This window comes from Heterodontus francisci, chromosome 3, assembly GCF_036365525.1.
Source record: "Heterodontus francisci isolate sHetFra1 chromosome 3, sHetFra1.hap1, whole genome shotgun sequence".
Classification (NCBI taxonomy): Eukaryota; Metazoa; Chordata; class Chondrichthyes; order Heterodontiformes; family Heterodontidae; genus Heterodontus; species Heterodontus francisci.
In genome coordinates this window covers 103335113-103353473 of record NC_090373.1, presented here as the reverse complement: position 1 = coordinate 103353473, position 18361 = coordinate 103335113, and positions in this window count along the sequence as shown.

Sequence of the window (18361 nt, the reverse complement as noted above, 5' to 3'; positions counted from 1 at the left end):
AGCGAAAGGGGGGAAGGGGTAAACTCTGCACTTCGTATATAGGAAAGGAGTGGAATGGGTGAACTCTGCACTTTATACATAGGAAAGGAGGGGAAGGGGTGAACTCTGCACTTTGTGTAAAGGAAAGGAGGGGAAGGGGTGACCTCTGCACTTTGTGTATAGCGAAAGGGGGGAAGGGGTAAACTCTGCACTTCGTATATAGGAAAGGAAGGGAATGGGTGAACTCTGCACTTTGTGTATAGGAAAGGAGGGGAAGGGGTGAACTCTGCACTTTGTGAATAGCGAAAGGGGGGAGGGGTGAACTCTGCACTTTGTATGTAGGAAAGGAGGGGAAGGGTTGAACTCTGCACTTTGTGTATAGCGAAAGGGGGGAAGGGGTAAACTCTGCACTTCGTATATAGGAAAGGAGTGGAATGGGTGAACTCTGCACTTTATACATAGGAAAGGAGGGGAAGGGGTGAACTCTGCACTTTGTGTAAAGGAAAGGAGGGGAAGGGGTGAACGCTGCACTTTGTGTACAGCGAAAGGGGGGAAGGGGTAAACTCTGCACTTCGTACATAGGAAAGGAGGGGAATGGGTGAACTCTGCACTTTGTGTATAGGAAAGGAGTGGAATGGGTGAACTCTGCACTTTGTGTATAGAGAAGGAGGGGAAGGGGTGAACTCTGCACTTTGTGAATAGCGAAAGCGGGGAGGGGTGAACTCTGCACTTTGTATGTAGGAAAGGAGGGGAAGGGTTGAACTCTGCACTTTGTGTATAGCGAAAGGGGGGAAGGGGTAAACTCTGCACTTCGTATATAGGAAAGGAGGGGAATGGGTGAACTCTGCACTTTGTGTACAGGAAAGGAGTGGAATGGGTGAACTCTGCACTTTATATATAGGAAAGGAGGGGAAGGGGTGAACTCTGCACTTTGTGTAAAGGAAAGGAGGGGAAGGGGTGAACTCTGCACTTTGTGTATAGGAAAGGAGTGGAATGGGTCAACTCTGCACTTTGTATTTAGGAAAGGAGGGGAAGGGGTGAACTCTGCACTTTGTATTTAGGAAAGGAGGGGAAGGGGTGAACTCTGCACTTTGTGTATAGCGAAAGGAGGGGAAGGGGTGAACTCTGCACTTTGTGTATAGGAAAGGAGGGGAAGGGGTGAACTCTGCACTTTGTGAATAGGAAAGGAGGGGAAGGGGTGAACTCTGCTTTTTGTGTATAGGAAAGGAGGGGAATGGGTGAACTCTGCACTTTGTGTATAGGAAAGGAGGGGAATGGGTGACCTCTGCACTTTGTATATAGGAAAGGAGGGGAAGGGGTGAACTCTGCACTTTGTGGATAGCGAAAGGGGGGAAGGGGTGAACTCTGCACTTTGTGTATAGGAAAGGAGGGGAAGGGGTGAACTCTGCACTTTGTGTATAGGAAAGGAGGGGAAGGGGTGAACTCTGCACTTTGTGTATAGGAAAGGAGGGGAAGGGGTGAACTCTGCACTTTGTGTATAGGAAAGGAGGGGAAGGGGTGAACTCTGCACTTTGTGTATAGGAAAGGAGGGGAATGGGTGAACTCTGCACTTTGTGAATAGGAAAGGAGTGGAATGGGTGAAATCTGCACTTTGTGTATAGGAAAGGAGGGGAAGGGGTGAACTCTGCACTTTGTGGATAGCGAAAGGGGGGAAGGGGTGAACTCTGCACTTTGTATATAGCGAAAGGAGGGGAAGGGGTGAATTCTGCCCTTTGTGTGTAGCGAAAGGGGGGAGGGTTGAACTCTGCACTTTGTGTATCGGGAAAGGCGGGGAGGGGTGAACTCTGCACTTTGTGTATAGGAAAGGAGGGGAAGGGGTGAACTCTGCACTTTGTGAATAGCGAAAGGGGGGAGGGGTGAACTCTGCACTTTGTATGTAGGAAAGGAGGGGAAGGGTTGAACTCTGCACTTTGTGTATAGCGAAAGGGGGGAAGGGGTAAACTCTGCACTTCGTATATAGGAAAGGAGGGGAATGGGTGAACTCTGCACTTTGTGTATAGGAAAGGAGTGGAATGGGTGAACTCTGCACTTTATATATAGGAAAGGAGGGGAAGGGGGGAACTCTGCACTTTGTGTAAAGGAAAGGAGGGGAAGGGGTGAACTCTGCACTTTGTGTATAGGAAAGGAGGGGAAGGGGTGAACTCTGCACTTTGTGTATAGGAAAGGAGGGGAAGGGGTGAACTGCACTTTGTGCATAGGAAAGGAGGGGAAGGGGTGAACTCTGCACTTTGTGAATAGGAAAGGAGGGGAAGGGGTGAACTCTGCACTTTGTTTATAGGAAAGGGGGGGAAGGGGTGAACTCTGCACTTTGTGTAAAGGAAAGGAGGGGAAGGGGTGAACTCTGCACTTTGTGTATAGCGAAAGGGGGGAAGGGGTAAACTCTGCACTTCGTATATAGGAAAGGAGTGGAATGGGTGAACTCTGCACTTTATACATAGGAAAGGAGGGGAAGGGGTGAACTCTGCACTTTGTGTAAAGGAAAGGAGGGGAAGGGGTGACCTCTGCACTTTGTGTATAGCGAAAGGGGGGAAGGGGTAAACTCTGCACTTCGTATATAGGAAAGGAAGGGAATGGGTGAACTCTGCACTTTGTGTATAGGAAAGGAGTGGAATGGGTGAACTCTGCACTTTGTGTATAGGGAAGGAGGGGAAGGGGTGAACTCTGCACTTTGTGAATAGCGAAAGGGGGGAGGGGTGAACTCTGCACTTCGTATATAGGAAAGGAGGGGAATGGGTGAACTCTGCACTTTGTGTATAGGAATGGAGTGGAATGGGTGAACTCTGCACTTTATATATAGGAAAGGAGGGGAAGGGGTGAACTCTGCACTTTGTGTAAAGGAAAGGAGGGGAAGGGGTGAACTCTGCACTTTGTGTATAGGAAAGGAGTGGAATGGGTCAACTCTGCACTTTGTATTCAGGAAAGGAGGGGAAGGGGTGAACTCTGCACTTTGTGAATAGGAAAGGAGGGGAAGGGGTGAACTCTGCTTTTTGTGTATAAGAAAGGAGGGGAATGGGTGAACTCTGCACTTTGTGAATAGGAAAGGAGGGGAAGGGGTGAACTCTGCTTTTTGTGTATAGGAAAGGAGGGGAATGGGTGAACTCTGCACTTTGTGTATAGGAAAGGAGGGGAATGGGTGAACTCTGCACTTTGTATATAGGAAAGGAGGGGAAGGGGTGAACTCTGCACTTTGTGTATAGGAAAGGAGGGGAAGGGGTGAACTCTGCACTTTGTGAATAGGAAAGGAGGGGAAGGGGTGAACTCTGCTTTTTGTGTATAGGAAAGGAGGGGAATGGGTGAACGCTGCACTTTGTGTATAGGAAAGGAGGGGAATGGGTGAACTCTGCACTTTGTATATAGGAAAGGAGGGGAAGGGGTGAACTCTGCACTTTGTGTATAGGAAAGGAGGGGAAGGGGTGAACTCTGCACTTTGTGAATAGGAAAGGAGGGGAAGGGGTGAACTCTGCTTTTTGTGTATAGGAAAGGAGGGGAATGGGTGAACTCTGCACTTTGTGTACAGGAAAGGAGGGGAATGGGTGAACACTGCACTTTGTGTATAGGAAAGGAGTGGAATGGGTCAACTCTGCACTTTGTATTTAGGAAAGGAGGGGAAGGGGTGAACTCTGCACTTTGTGAATAGGAAAGGAGGGGAAGGGGTGAACTCTGCTTTTTGTGTATAAGAAAGGAGGGGAATGGGTGAACTCTGCACTTTGTGAATAGGAAAGGAGGGGAAGGGGTGAACTCTGCTTTTTGTGTATAGGGAAGGAGGGGAATGGGTGAACTCTGCACTTTGTGTATAGGAAAGGAGGGGAATGGGTGAACTCTGCACTTTTTATATAGGAAAGGAGGGGAAGGGGTGAACTCTGCACTTTGTGTATAGGAAAGGAGGGGAAGGGGTGAACTCTGCACTTTGTGAATAGGAAAGGAGGGGAAGGGGTGAACTCTGCTTTTTGTGTATAGGAAAGGAGGGGAATGGGTGAACTCTGCACTTTGTGTATAGGAAAGGAGGGGAATGGGTGAACTCTGCACTTTGTATATAGGAAAGGAGGGGAAGGGGTGAACTCTGCACTTTGTGGATAGCGAAAGGGGGGAAGGGGTGAACTATGCACTTTGTGCATAGGAAAGGAGGGGAAGGGGTGAACTCTGCACTTTGTGTATAGGAAAGGAGGGGAAGGGGTGAACTCTGCACTTTGTGTATAGGAAAGGAGGGGAAGGGGTGAACTCTGCACTTTGTGTACAGGAAAGGAGGGGAAGGGGTGAACTCTGCACTTTGTGTATAGGAAAGGAGGGGAAGGGGTGAACTCTGCACTTTGTGAATAGGAAAGGAGGGGAAGGGGTGAACTCTGCACTTTGTATATAGGAAAGGGGGGGAAGGGGTGAACTCTGCACTTTGTGTATAGGAAAGGAGGGGAATGGGTGAACTCTGCACTTTGTGAATAGGAAAGGAGTGGAATGGGTGAACTCTGCACTTTGTGTATAGGAAAGGAGGGGAAGGGATGAACTCTGCACTTTGTGGATAGCGAAAGGGGGGAAGGGGTGAACTCTGCACTTTGTATATAGCGAAAGGAGGGGAAGGGGTGAATTCTGCACTTTGTGTGTAGCGAAAGGGGGGAGGGTTGAACTCTGCACTTTGTGAATAGCGAAAGGGGGGAGGGGTGAACTCTGCACTTTGTATGTAGGAAAGGAGGGGAAGGGTTGAACTCTGCACTTTGTGTATAGCGAAAGGGGGGAAGGGGTAAACTCTGCACTTCGTATATAGGAAAGGAGGGGAATGGGTGAACTCTGCACTTTGTGTATAGGAATGGAGTGGAATGGGTGAACTCTGCACTTTATATATAGGAAAGGAGGGGAAGGGGTGAACTCTGCACTTTGTGTAAAGGAAAGGAGGGGAAGGGGTGAACTCTGCACTTTGTGTATAGGAAAGGAGTGGAATGGGTCAACTCTGCAGTTTGTATTCAGGAAAGGAGGGGAAGGGGTGAACTCTGCACTTTGTGAATAGGAAAGGAGGGGAAGGGGTGAACTCTGCTTTTTGTGTATAAGAAAGGAGGGGAATGGGTGAACTCTGCACTTTGTGAATAGGAAAGGAGGGGAAGGGGTGAACTCTGCTTTTTGTGTATAGGAAAGGAGGGGAATGGGTGAACTCTGCACTTTGTGTATAGGAAAGGAGGGGAATGGGTGAACTCTGCACTTTGTATATAGGAAAGGAGGGGAAGGGGTGAACTCTGCACTTTGTGTATAGGAAAGGAGGGGAAGGGGTGAACTCTGCACTTTGTGAATAGGAAAGGAGGGGAAGGGGTGAACTCTGCTTTTTGTGTATAGGAAAGGAGGGGAATGGGTGAACGCTGCACTTTGTGTATAGGAAAGGAGGGGAATGGGTGAACTCTGCACTTTGTATATAGGAAAGGAGGGGAAGGGGTGAACTCTGCACTTTGTGTATAGGAAAGGAGGGGAAGGGGTGAACTCTGCACTTTGTGAATAGGAAAGGAGGGGAAGGGGTGAACTCTGCTTTTTGTGTATAGGAAAGGAGGGGAATGGGTGAACTCTGCACTTTGTGTACAGGAAAGGAGGGGAATGGGTGAACTCTGCACTTTGTGTATAGGAAAGGAGTGGAATGGGTCAACTCTGCACTTTGTATTTAGGAAAGGAGGGGAAGGGGTGAACTCTGCACTTTGTGAATAGGAAAGGAGGGGAAGGGGTGAACTCTGCTTTTTGTGTATAAGAAAGGAGGGGAATGGGTGAACTCTGCACTTTGTGAATAGGAAAGGAGGGGAAGGGGTGAACTCTGCTTTTTGTGTATAGGGAAGGAGGGGAATGGGTGAACTCTGCACTTTGTGTATAGGAAAGGAGGGGAATGGGTGAACTCTGCACTTTTTATATAGGAAAGGAGGGGAAGGGGTGAACTCTGCACTTTGTGTATAGGAAAGGAGGGGAAGGGGTGAACTCTGCACTTTGTGAATAGGAAAGGAGGGGAAGGGGTGAACTCTGCTTTTTGTGTATAGGAAAGGAGGGGAATGGGTGAACTCTGCACTTTGTGTATAGGAAAGGAGGGGAATGGGTGAACTCTGCACTTTGTATATAGGAAAGGAGGGGAAGGGGTGAACTCTGCACTTTGTGGATAGCGAAAGGGGGGAAGGGGTGAACTATGCACTTTGTGCATAGGAAAGGAGGGGAAGGGGTGAACTCTGCACTTTGTGTATAGGAAAGGAGGGGAAGGGGTGAACTCTGCACTTTGTGTATAGGAAAGGAGGGGAAGGGGTGAACTCTGCACTTTGTGTACAGGAAAGGAGGGGAAGGGGTGAACTCTGCACTTTGTGTATAGGAAAGGAGGGGAAGGGGTGAACTCTGCACTTTGTGAATAGGAAAGGAGGGGAAGGGGTGAACTCTGCACTTTGTATATAGGAAAGGGGGGGAAGGGGTGAACTCTGCACTTTGTGTATAGGAAAGGAGGGGAATGGGTGAACTCTGCACTTTGTGAATAGGAAAGGAGTGGAATGGGTGAACTCTGCACTTTGTGTATAGGAAAGGAGGGGAAGGGATGAACTCTGCACTTTGTGGATAGCGAAAGGGGGGAAGGGGTGAACTCTGCACTTTGTATATAGCGAAAGGAGGGGAAGGGGTGAATTCTGCACTTTGTGTGTAGCGAAAGGGGGGAGGGTTGAACTCTGCACTTTGTGTATAGGGAAAGGCGGTGAGGGGTGAACTCTGCACTTTGTGTATAGGAAAGGAGGGGAAGGGGTGAACTCTGCACTTTGTGAATAGCGAAAGGGGGGAGGGGTGAACTCTGCACTTTGTATGTAGGAAAGGAGGGGAAGGGTTGAACTCTGCACTTTGTGTATAGCGAAAGGGGGGAAGGGGTAAACTCTGCACTTCGTATATAGGAAAGGAGTGGAATGGGTGAACTCTGCACTTTATACATAGGAAAGGAGGGGAAGGGGTGAACTCTGCACTTTGTGTAAAGGAAAGGAGGGGAAGGGGTGAACTCTGCACTTTGTATATAGGAAAGGAGGGGAAGGGGTGAACTCTGCACTTTGTGAATAGGAAAGGAGGGGAAGGGGTGAACTCTGCACTTTGTATATAGGAAAGGGGGGGAAGTGGTGAACTCTGCACTTTGTGTATAGGAAAGGAGGGGAATGGGTGAACTCTGCACTTTGTGAATAGGAAAGGAGTGGAATGGGTGAACTCTGCACTTTGTGTATAGGAAAGGAGGGGAAGGGGTGAACTCTGCACTTTGTGGATAGCGAAAGGGGGGAAGGGGTGAACTATGCACTTTGTGTATAGGAAAGGAGGGGAAGGGGTGAACTCTGCACTTTGTGTATAGGAAAGGAGGGGAAGGGGTGAACTCTGCACTTTGTGTATAGGAAAGGAGGGGAAGGGGTGAACTCTGCACTTTGTGTACAGGAAAGGAGGGGAAGGGGTGAACTCTGCACTTTGTGTATAGGAAAGGAGGGGAAGGGGTGAACTCTGCACTTTGTGAATAGGAAAGGAGGGGAAGGGGTGAACTCTGCACTTTGTATATAGGAAAGGGGGGGGAGGGGTGAACTCTGCACTTTGTGTATAGGAAAGGAGGGGAATGGGTGAACTCTGCACTTTGTGAATAGGAAAGGAGTGGAATGGGTGAACTCTGCACTTTGTGTATAGGAAAGGAGGGGAAGGGATGAACTCTGCACTTTGTGGATAGCGAAAGGGGGGAAGGGGTGAACTCTGCACTTTGTATATAGCGAAAGGAGGGGAAGGGGTGAATTCTGCACTTTGTGTGTAGCGAAAGGGGGGAGGGTTGAACTCTGCACTTTGTGTATAGGGAAAGGCGGTGAGGGGTGAACTCTGCACTTTGTGTATAGGAAAGGAGGGGAAGGGGTGAACTCTGCACTTTGTGAATAGCGAAAGGGGGGAGGGGTGAACTCTGCACTTTGTATGTAGGAAAGGAGGGGAAGGGTTGAACTCTGCACTTTGTGTATAGCGAAAGGGGGGAAGGGGTAAACTCTGCACTTCGTATATAGGAAAGGAGTGGAATGGGTGAACTCTGCACTTTATACATAGGAAAGGAGTGGAATGGGTGAACTCTGCACTTTATACATAGGAAAGGAGGGGAAGGGGTGAACTCTGCACTTTGTGAATAGGAAAGGAGGGGAAGGGGTGAACTCTGCACTTTGTATATAGGAAAGGGGGGGAAGTGGTGAACTCTGCACTTTGTGTATAGGAAAGGAGGGGAATGGGTGAACTCTGCACTTTGTGAATAGGAAAGGAGTGGAATGGGTGAACTCTGCACTTTGTGTATAGGAAAGGAGGGGAAGGGGTGAACTCTGCACTTTGTGGATAGCGAAAGGGGGGAAGGGGTGAACTCTGCACTTTGTATATAGCGAAAGGAGGGGAAGGGGTGAATTCTGCACTTTGTCTGTAGCGAAAGTGGGGAGGGTTGAACTCTGCACTTTGTGTATAGGGAAAGGCGGTGAGGGGTGAACTCTGCACTTTGTGTATAGGAAAGGAGGGGAAGGGGTGAACTCTGCACTTTGTGAATAGCGAAAGGGGGGAGGGGTGAACTCTGCACTTTGTATGTAGGAAAGGAGGGGAAGGGTTGAACTCTGCACTTTGTGTATAGCGAAAGGGGGGTAGGGGTAAACTCTGCACTTCGTATATAGGAAAGGAGTGGAATGGGTGAACTCTGCACTTTATACATAGGAAAGGAGGGGAAGGGGTGAATTCTGCACTTTGTGTAAAGGAAAGGAGAGGAAGGGGTGAACTCTGCACTTTGTGTATAGCGAAAGGGGGGAAGGGGTAAACTCTGCACTTCGTATATAGGAAAGGAGGGGAATGGGTGAACTCTGCACTTTGTGTATAGGAAAGGAGTGGAATGGGTGAACTCTGCACTTTGTGTATAGGGAAGGAGGGGAAGGGGTGAACTCTGCACTTTGTGAATAGCGAAAGGGGGGAGGGGTGAACTCTGCACTTTGTGTATAGGAAAGGAGGGGAAGGGTTGAACTCTGCACTTTGTGTATAGCGAAAGGGGGGAAGGGGTAAACTCTGCACTTCGTATATAGGAAAGGAGGGGAATGGGTGAACTCTGCACTTTGTGTATAGGAAAGGAGTGGAATGGGTGAACTCTGCACTTTATATATAGGAAAGGAGGGGAAGGGGTGAACTCTGCACTTTGTGTATAGGAAAGGAGGGGAAGGGGTGAACTCTGCACTTTGTGTATAGGAAAGGAGGGGAAGGGGTGAACTCTGCACTTTGTGTATAGGAATGGAGTGGAATGGGTGAACTCTGCACTTTATATATAGGAAAGGAGGGGAAGGGGTGAACTCTGCACTTTGTGTAAAGGAAAGGAGGGGAAGGGGTGAACTCTGCACTTTGTGTATAGGAAAGGAGTGGAATGGGTCAACTCTGCACTTTGTATTTAGGAAAGGAGGGGAAGGGGTGAACTCTGCACTTTGTGAATAGGAAAGGAGGGGAAGGGGTGAACTCTGCTTTTTGTGTATAAGAAAGGAGGGGAATGGGTGAACTCTGCACTTTGTGAATAGGAAAGGAGGGGAAGGGGTGAACTCTGCTTTTTGTGTATAGGAAAGGAGGGGAATGGGTGAACTCTGCACTTTGTGTATAGGAAAGGAGGGGAATGGGTGAACTCTGCACTATGTATATAGGAAAGGAGGGGAAGGGGTGAACTCTGCACTTTGTGTATAGGAAAGGAGGGGAAGGGGTGAACTCTGCACTTTGTGAATAGGAAAGGAGGGGAAGGGGTGAACTCTGCTTTTTGTGTATAGGAAAGGAGGGGAATGGGTGAACTCTGCACTTTGTGTATAGGAAAGGAGGGGAATGGGTGAAGTCTGCACTTTGTGTATAGGAAAGGAGTGGAATGGGTCAACTCTGCACTTTGTATTTAGGAAAGGAGGGGAAGGGGTGAACTCTGCACTTTGTGAATAGGAAAGGAGGGGAAGGGGTGAACTCTGCTTTTTGTGTATAAGAAAGGAGGGGAATGGGTGAACTCTGCACTTTGTGAATAGGAAAGGAGGGGAAGGGGTGAACTCTGCTTTTTGTGTATAGGAAAGGAGGGGAATGGGTGAACTCTGCACTTTGTGTATAGGAAAGGAGGGGAATGGGTGAACTCTGCACTTTGTGAATAGGAAAGGAGGGGAAGGGGTGAACTCTGCTTTTTGTGTATAGGAAAGGAGGGGAATGGGTGAACTCTGCACTTTGTGTATAGGAAAGGAGGGGAAGGGGTGAACTCTGCACTTTGTGAATAGGAAAGGAGGGGAAGGGGTGAACTCTGCTTTTTGTGTATAGGAAAGGAGGGGAATGGGTGAACTCTGCACTTTGTGTATAGGAAAGGAGGGGAATGGGTGAACTCTGCACTTTGTATATAGGAAAGGAGGGGAAGGGGTGAACTCTGCACTTTGTGGATAGCGAAAGGGGGGAAGGGGTGAACTCTGCACTTTGTGTATAGGAAAGGAGGGGAAGGGGTGAACTCTGCACTTTGTGTATAGGAAAGGAGGGGAAGGGGTGAACTCTGCACTTTGTGTATAGGAAAGGAGGGGAAGGGGTGAACTCTGCACTTTGTGTACAGGAAAGGAGGGGAAGGGGTGAACTCTGCACTTTGTGTATAGGAAAGGAGGGGAAGGGGTGAACTCTGCACTTTGTGAATAGGAAAGGAGGGGAAGGGGTGAACTCTGCACTTTGTATATAGGAAAGGGGGGGAAGGGGTGAACTCTGCACTTTGTGTATAGGAAAGGAGGGGAATGGGTGAACTCTGCACTTTGTGAATAGGAAAGGAGTGGAATGGGTGAACTCTGCACTTTGTGTATAGGAAAGGAGGGGAAGGGATGAACTCTGCACTTTGTGTATAGGAAAGGAGGGGAAGGGGTGAACTCTGCACTTTGTGTACAGGAAAGGAGGGGAAGGGGTGAACTCTGCACTTTGTGTATAGGAAAGGAGGGGAAGGGGTGAACTCTGCACTTTGTGAATAGGAAAGGAGGGGAAGGGGTGAACTCTGCTTTTTGTTGTAAAGGAAAGGAGGGGAATGGGTGAACTCTGCACTTTGTGTATAGGAAAGGAGGGGAATGGGTGAACTCTGCACTTTGTGAATAGGAAAGGAGGGGAAGGGGTGAACTCTGCTTTTTGTGTATAGGAAAGGAGGGGAATGGGTGAACTCTGCACTTTGTGTATAGGAAAGGAGGGGAATGGGTGAACTCTGCACTTTGTGAATAGGAAAGGAGGGGAAGGGGTGAACTCTGCTTTTTGTGTATAGGAAAGGAGGGGAATGGGTGAACTCTGCACTTTGTGTATAGGAAAGGAGGGGAATGGGTGAACTCTGCACTTTGTATATAGGAAAGGAGGGGAAGGGGTGAACTCTGCACTTTGTGGATAGCGAAAGGGGGGAAGGGGTGAACTCTGCACTTTGTGTATAGGAAAGGAGGGGAAGGGGTGAACTCTGCACTTTGTGTATAGGAAAGGAGGGGAAGGGGTGAACTCTGCACTTTGTGTATAGGAAAGGAGGGGAAGGGGTGAACTCTGCACTTTGTGTACAGGAAAGGAGGGGAAGGGGTGAACTCTGCACTTTGTGTATAGGAAAGGAGGGGAAGGGGTGAACTCTGCACTTTGTGAATAGGAAAGGAGGGGAAGGGGTGAACTCTGCACTTTGTATATAGGAAAGGGGGGGAAGGGGTGAACTCTGCACTTTGTGTATAGGAAAGGAGGGGAATGGGTGAACTCTGCACTTTGTGAATAGGAAAGGAGTGGAATGGGTGAACTCTGCACTTTGTGTATAGGAAAGGAGGGGAAGGGATGAACTCTGCACTTTGTGTATAGGAAAGGAGGGGAAGGGGTGAACTCTGCACTTTGTGTACAGGAAAGGAGGGGAAGGGGTGAACTCTGCACTTTGTGTATAGGAAAGGAGGGGAAGGGGTGAACTCTGCACTTTGTGAATAGGAAAGGAGGGGAAGGGGTGAACTCTGCTTTCTGTGTATAGGAAAGGAGGGGAATGGGTGAACTCTGCACTTTGTGTATAGGAAAGGAGGGGAATGGGTGAACTCTGCACTTTGTGTATAGGAAAGGAGGGGAATGGGTGAACTCTGCACTTTGTGAATAGGAAAGGAGTGGAATGGGTGAACTCTGCACTTTGTGTATAGGAAAGGAGGGGAAGGGATGAACTCTGCACTTTGTGGATAGCGAAAGGGGGGAAGGGGTGAACTCTGCACTTTGTATATAGCGAAAGGAGGGGAAGGGGTGAATTCTGCACTTTGTGTGTAGCGAAAGGGGGGAGGGTTGAACTCTGCACTTTGTGTATAGGGAAAGGCGGTGAGGGGTGAACTCTGCACTTTGTGTATAGGAAAGGAGGGGAAGGGGTGAACTCTGCACTTTGTGAATAGCGAAAGGGGGGAGGGGTGAACTCTGCACTTTGTATGTAGGAAAGGAGGGGAAGGGTTGAACTCTGCACTTTGTGTATAGCGAAAGGGGGGAAGGGGTAAACTCTGCACTTCGTATATAGGAAAGGAGTGGAATGGGTGAACTCTGCACTTTATACATAGGAAAGGAGGGGAAGGGGTGAACTCTGCACTTTGTGTCAAGGAAAGGAGGGGAAGGGGTGAACTCTGCACTTTATATATAGGAAAGGAGGGGAAGGGGTGAACTCTGCACTTTGTGAATAGGAAAGGAGGGGAAGGGGTGAACTCTGCACTTTGTATATAGGAAAGGGGGGGAAGTGGTGAACTCTGCACTTTGTGTATAGGAAAGGAGGGGAATGGGTGAACTCTGCACTTTGTGAATAGGAAAGGAGTGGAATGGGTGAACTCTGCACTTTGTGTATAGGAAAGGAGGGGAAGGGGTGAACTCTGCACTTTGTGGATAGCGAAAGGGGGGAAGGGGTGAACTATGCACTTTGTGTATAGGAAAGGAGGGGAAGGGGTGAACTCTGCACTTTGTGTATAGGAAAGGAGGGGAAGGGGTGAACTCTGCACTTTGTGTATAGGAAAGGAGGGGAAGGGGTGAACTCTGCACTTTGTGTACAGGAAAGGAGGGGAAGGGGTGAACTCTGCACTTTGTGTATAGGAAAGGAGGGGAAGGGGTGAACTCTGCACTTTGTGAATAGGAAAGGAGGGGAAGGGGTGAACTCTGCACTTTGTATATAGGAAAGGGGGGGAAGGGGTGAACTCTGCACTTTGTGTATAGGAAAGGAGTGGAATGGGTGAACTCTGCACTTTGTGTATAGGAAAGGAGGGGAAGGGATGAACTCTGCACTTTGTGGATAGCGAAAGGGGGGAAGGGGTGAACTCTGCACTTTGTATATAGCGAAAGGAGGGGAAGGGGTGAATTCTGCACTTTGTGTGTAGCGAAAGGGGGGAGGGTTGAACTCTGCACTTTGTGTATAGGGAAAGGCGGTGAGGGGTGAACTCTGCACTTTGTGTATAGGAAAGGAGGGGAAGGGGTGAACTCTGCACTTTGTGAATAGCGAAAGGGGGGAGGGGTGAACTCTGCACTTTGTATGTAGGAAAGGAGGGGAAGGGTTGAACTCTGCACTTTGTGTATAGCGAAAGGGGGGAAGGGGTAAACTCTGCACTTCGTATATAGGAAAGGAGTGGAATGGGTGAACTCTGCACTTTATACATAGGAAAGGAGGGGAAGGGGTGAACTCTGCACTTTGTGTAAAGGAAAGGAGGGGAAGGGGTGAACTCTGCACTTTGTATATAGGAAAGGAGGGGAAGGGGTGAACTCTGCACTTTGTGAATAGGAAAGGAGGGGAAGGGGTGAACTCTGCACTTTGTATATAGGAAAGGGGGGGAAGTGGTGAACTCTGCACTTTGTGTATAGGAAAGGAGGGGAATGGGTGAACTCTGCACTTTGTGAATAGGAAAGGAGTGGAATGGGTGAACTCTGCACTTTGTGTATAGGAAAGGAGGGGAAGGGGTGAACTCTGCACTTTGTGGATAGCGAAAGGGGGGAAGGGGTGAACTCTGCACTTTGTATATAGCGAAAGGAGGGGAAGGGGTGAATTCTGCACTTTGTCTGTAGCGAAAGGGGGGAGGGTTGAACTCTGCACTTTGTGTATAGGGAAAGGCGGTGAGGGGTGAACTCTGCACTTTGTGTATAGGAAAGGAGGGGAAGGGGTGAACTCTGCACTTTGTGAATAGCGAAAGGGGGGAGGGGTGAACTCTGCACTTTGTATGTAGGAAAGGAGGGGAAGGGTTGAACTCTGCACTTTGTGTATAGCGAAAGGGGGGTAGGGGTAAACTCTGCACTTCGTATATAGGAAAGGAGTGGAATGGGTGAACTCTGCACTTTATACATAGGAAAGGAGGGGAAGGGGTGAATTCTGCACTTTGTGTAAAGGAAAGGAGAGGAAGGGGTGAACTCTGCACTTTGTGTATAGCGAAAGGGGGGAAGGGGTAAACTCTGCACTTCGTATATAGGAAAGGAGGGGAATGGGTGAACTCTGCACTTTGTGTATAGGAAAGGAGTGGAATGGGTGAACTCTGCACTTTGTGTATAGGGAAGGAGGGGAAGGGGTGAACTCTGCACTTTGTGAATAGCGAAAGGGGGGAGGGGTGAACTCTGCACTTTGTGTATAGGAAAGGAGGGGAAGGGTTGAACTCTGCACTTTGTGTATAGCGAAAGGGGGGAAGGGGTAAACTCTGCACTTCGTATATAGGAAAGGAGGGGAATGGGTGAACTCTGCACTTTGTGTATAGGAAAGGAGTGGAATGGGTGAACTCTGCACTTTATATATAGGAAAGGAGGGGAAGGGGTGAACTCTGCACTTTGTGTATAGGAAAGGAGGGGAAGGGGTGAACTCTGCACTTTGTGTATAGGAAAGGAGGGGAAGGGGTGAACTCTGCACTTTGTGTATAGGAATGGAGTGGAATGGGTGAACTCTGCACTTTATATATAGGAAAGGAGGGGAAGGGGTGAACTCTGCACTTTGTGTAAAGGAAAGGAGGGGAAGGGGTGAACTCTGCACTTTGTGTATAGGAAAGGAGTGGAATGGGTCAACTCTGCACTTTGTATTTAGGAAAGGAGGGGAAGGGGTGAACTCTGCACTTTGTGAATAGGAAAGGAGGGGAAGGGGTGAACTCTGCTTTTTGTGTATAAGAAAGGAGGGGAATGGGTGAACTCTGCACTTTGTGAATAGGAAAGGAGGGGAAGGGGTGAACTCTGCTTTTTGTGTATAGGAAAGGAGGGGAATGGGTGAACTCTGCACTTTGTGTATAGGAAAGGAGGGGAATGGGTGAACTCTGCACTATGTATATAGGAAAGGAGGGGAAGGGGTGAACTCTGCACTTTGTGTATAGGAAAGGAGGGGAAGGGGTGAACTCTGCACTTTGTGAATAGGAAAGGAGGGGAAGGGGTGAACTCTGCTTTTTGTGTATAGGAAAGGAGGGGAATGGGTGAACTCTGCACTTTGTGTATAGGAAAGGAGGGGAATGGGTGAACTCTGCACTTTGTGTATAGGAAAGGAGTGGAAAGGGTCAACTCTGCACTTTGTATTTAGGAAAGGAGGGGAAGGGGTGAACTCTGCACTTTGTGAATAGGAAAGGAGGGGAAGGGGTGAACTCTGCTTTTTGTGTATAAGAAAGGAGGGGAATGGGTGAACTCTGCACTTTGTGAATAGGAAAGGAGGGGAAGGGGTGAACTCTGCTTTTTGTGTATAGGAAAGGAGGGGAATGGGTGAACTCTGCACTTTGTGTATAGGAAAGGAGGGGAATGGGTGAACTCTGCACTTTGTGAATAGGAAAGGAGGGGAAGGGGTGAACTCTGCTTTTTGTGTATAGGAAAGGAGGGGAATGGGTGAACTCTGCACTTTGTGTATAGGAAAGGAGGGGAAGGGGTGAACTCTGCACTTTGTGAATAGGAAAGGAGGGGAAGGGGTGAACTCTGCTTTTTGTGTATAGGAAAGGAGGGGAATGGGTGAACTCTGCACTTTGTGTATAGGAAAGGAGGGGAATGGGTGAACTCTGCACTTTGTATATAGGAAAGGAGGGGAAGGGGTGAACTCTGCACTTTGTGGATAGCGAAAGGGGGGAAGGGGTGAACTCTGCACTTTGTGTATAGGAAAGGAGGGGAAGGGGTGAACTCTGCACTTTGTGTATAGGAAAGGAGGGGAAGGGGTGAACTCAGCACTTTGTGTATAGGAAAGGAGGGGAAGGGGTGAACTCTGCACTTTGTGTACAGGAAAGGAGGGGAAGGGGTGAACTCTGCACTTTGTGTATAGGAAAGGAGGGGAAGGGGTGAACTCTGCACTTTGTGAATAGGAAAGGAGGGGAAGGGGTGAACTCTGCACTTTGTATATAGGAAAGGGGGGGAAGGGGTGAACTCTGCACTTTGTGTATAGGAAAGGAGGGGAATGGGTGAACTCTGCACTTTGTGAATAGGAAAGGAGTGGAATGGGTGAACTCTGCACTTTGTGTATAGGAAAGGAGGGGAAGGGATGAACTCTGCACTTTGTGTATGGGAAAGGAGGGGAAGGGGTGAACTCTGCACTTTGTGTACAGGAAAGGAGGGGAAGGGGTGAACTCTGCACTTTGTGTATAGGAAAGGAGGGGAAGGGGTGAACTCTGCACTTTGTGAATAGGAAAGGAGGGGAAGGGGTGAACTCTGCACTTTGTATATAGGAAAGGGGGGGAAGGGGTGAACTCTGCACTTTGTGTATAGGAAAGGAGGGGAATGGGTGAACTCTGCACTTTGTGAATAGGAAAGGAGTGGAATGGGTGAACTCTGCACTTTGTGTATAGGAAAGGAGGGGAAGGGATGAACTCTGCACTTTGTGGATAGCGAAAGGGGGGAAGGGGTGAACTCTGCACTTTGTATATAGCGAAAGGAGGGGAAGGGGTGAATTCTGCACTTTGTGTGTAGCGAAAGGGGGGAGGGTTGAACTCTGCACTTTGTGTATGGGGAAAGGCGGTGAGGGGTGAACTCTGCACTTTGTGTATAGGAAAGGAGGGGAAGGGGTGAACTCTGCACTTTGTGAATAGCGAAAGGGGGGAGGGGTGAACTCTGCACTTTGTATGTAGGAAAGGAGGGGAAGGGTTGAACTCTGCACTTTGTGTATAGCGAAAGGGGGGAAGGGGTAAACTCTGCACTTCGTATATAGGAAAGGAGTGGAATGGGTGAACTCTGCACTTTATACATAGGAAAGGAGGGGAAGGGGTGAACTCTGCACTTTGTGTAAAGGAAAGGAGGGGAAGGGGTGAACTCTGCACTTTGTATATAGGAAAGGAGGGGAAGGGGTGAACTCTGCACTTTGTGAATAGGAAAGGAGGGGAAGGGGTGAACTCTGCACTTTGTATATAGGAAAGGGGGGGAAGTGGTGAACTCTGCACTTTGTGTATAGGAAAGGAGGGGAATGGGTGAACTCTGCACTTTGTGAATAGGAAAGGAGTGGAATGGGTGAACTCTGCACTTTGTGTATAGGAAAGGAGGGGAAGGGGTGAACTCTGCACTTTGTATATAGCGAAAGGAGGGGAAGGGGTGAATCCTGCACTTTGTCTGTAGCGAAAGGGGGGAGGGTTGAACTCTGCACTTTGTGTATAGGGAAAGGCGGTGAGGGGTGAACTCTGCACTTTGTGTATAGGAAAGGAGGGGAAGGGGTGAACTCTGCACTTTGTGAATAGCGAAAGGGGGGAGGGGTGAACTCTGCACTTTGTATGTAGGAAAGGAGGGGAAGGGTTGAACTCTGCACTTTGTGTATAGCGAAAGGGGGGTAGGGGTAAACTCTGCACTTCGTATATAGGAAAGGAGTGGAATGGGTGAACTCTGCACTTTATACATAGGAAAGGAGGGGAAGGGGTGAATTCTGCACTTTGTGTAAAGGAAAGGAGAGGAAGGGGTGAACTCTGCACTTTGTGTATAGCGAAAGGGGGGAAGGGGTAAACTCTGCACTTCGTATATAGGAAAGGAGGGGAATGGGTGAACTCTGCACTTTGTGTATAGGAAAGGAGTGGAATGGGTGAACTCTGCACTTTGTGTATAGGGAAGGAGGGGAAGGGGTGAACTCTGCACTTTGTGAATAGCGAAAGGGGGGAGGGGTGAACTCTGCACTTTGTGTATAGGAAAGGAGGGGAAGGGTTGAACTCTGCACTTTGTGTATAGCGAAAGGGGGGAAGGGGTAAACTCTGCACTTCGTATATAGGAAAGGAGGGGAATGGGTGAACTCTGCACTTTGTGTATAGGAAAGGAGTGGAATGGGTGAACTCTGCACTTTATATATAGGAAAGGAGGGGAAGGGGTGAACTCTGCACTTTGTGTATAGGAAAGGAGGGGAAGGGGTGAACTCTGCACTTTGTGTATAGGAAAGGAGGGGAAGGGGTGAACTCTGCACTTTGTGAATAGGAAAGGAGGGGAAGGGGTGAACTCTGCACTTTGTATATAGGAAAGGGGGGGAAGG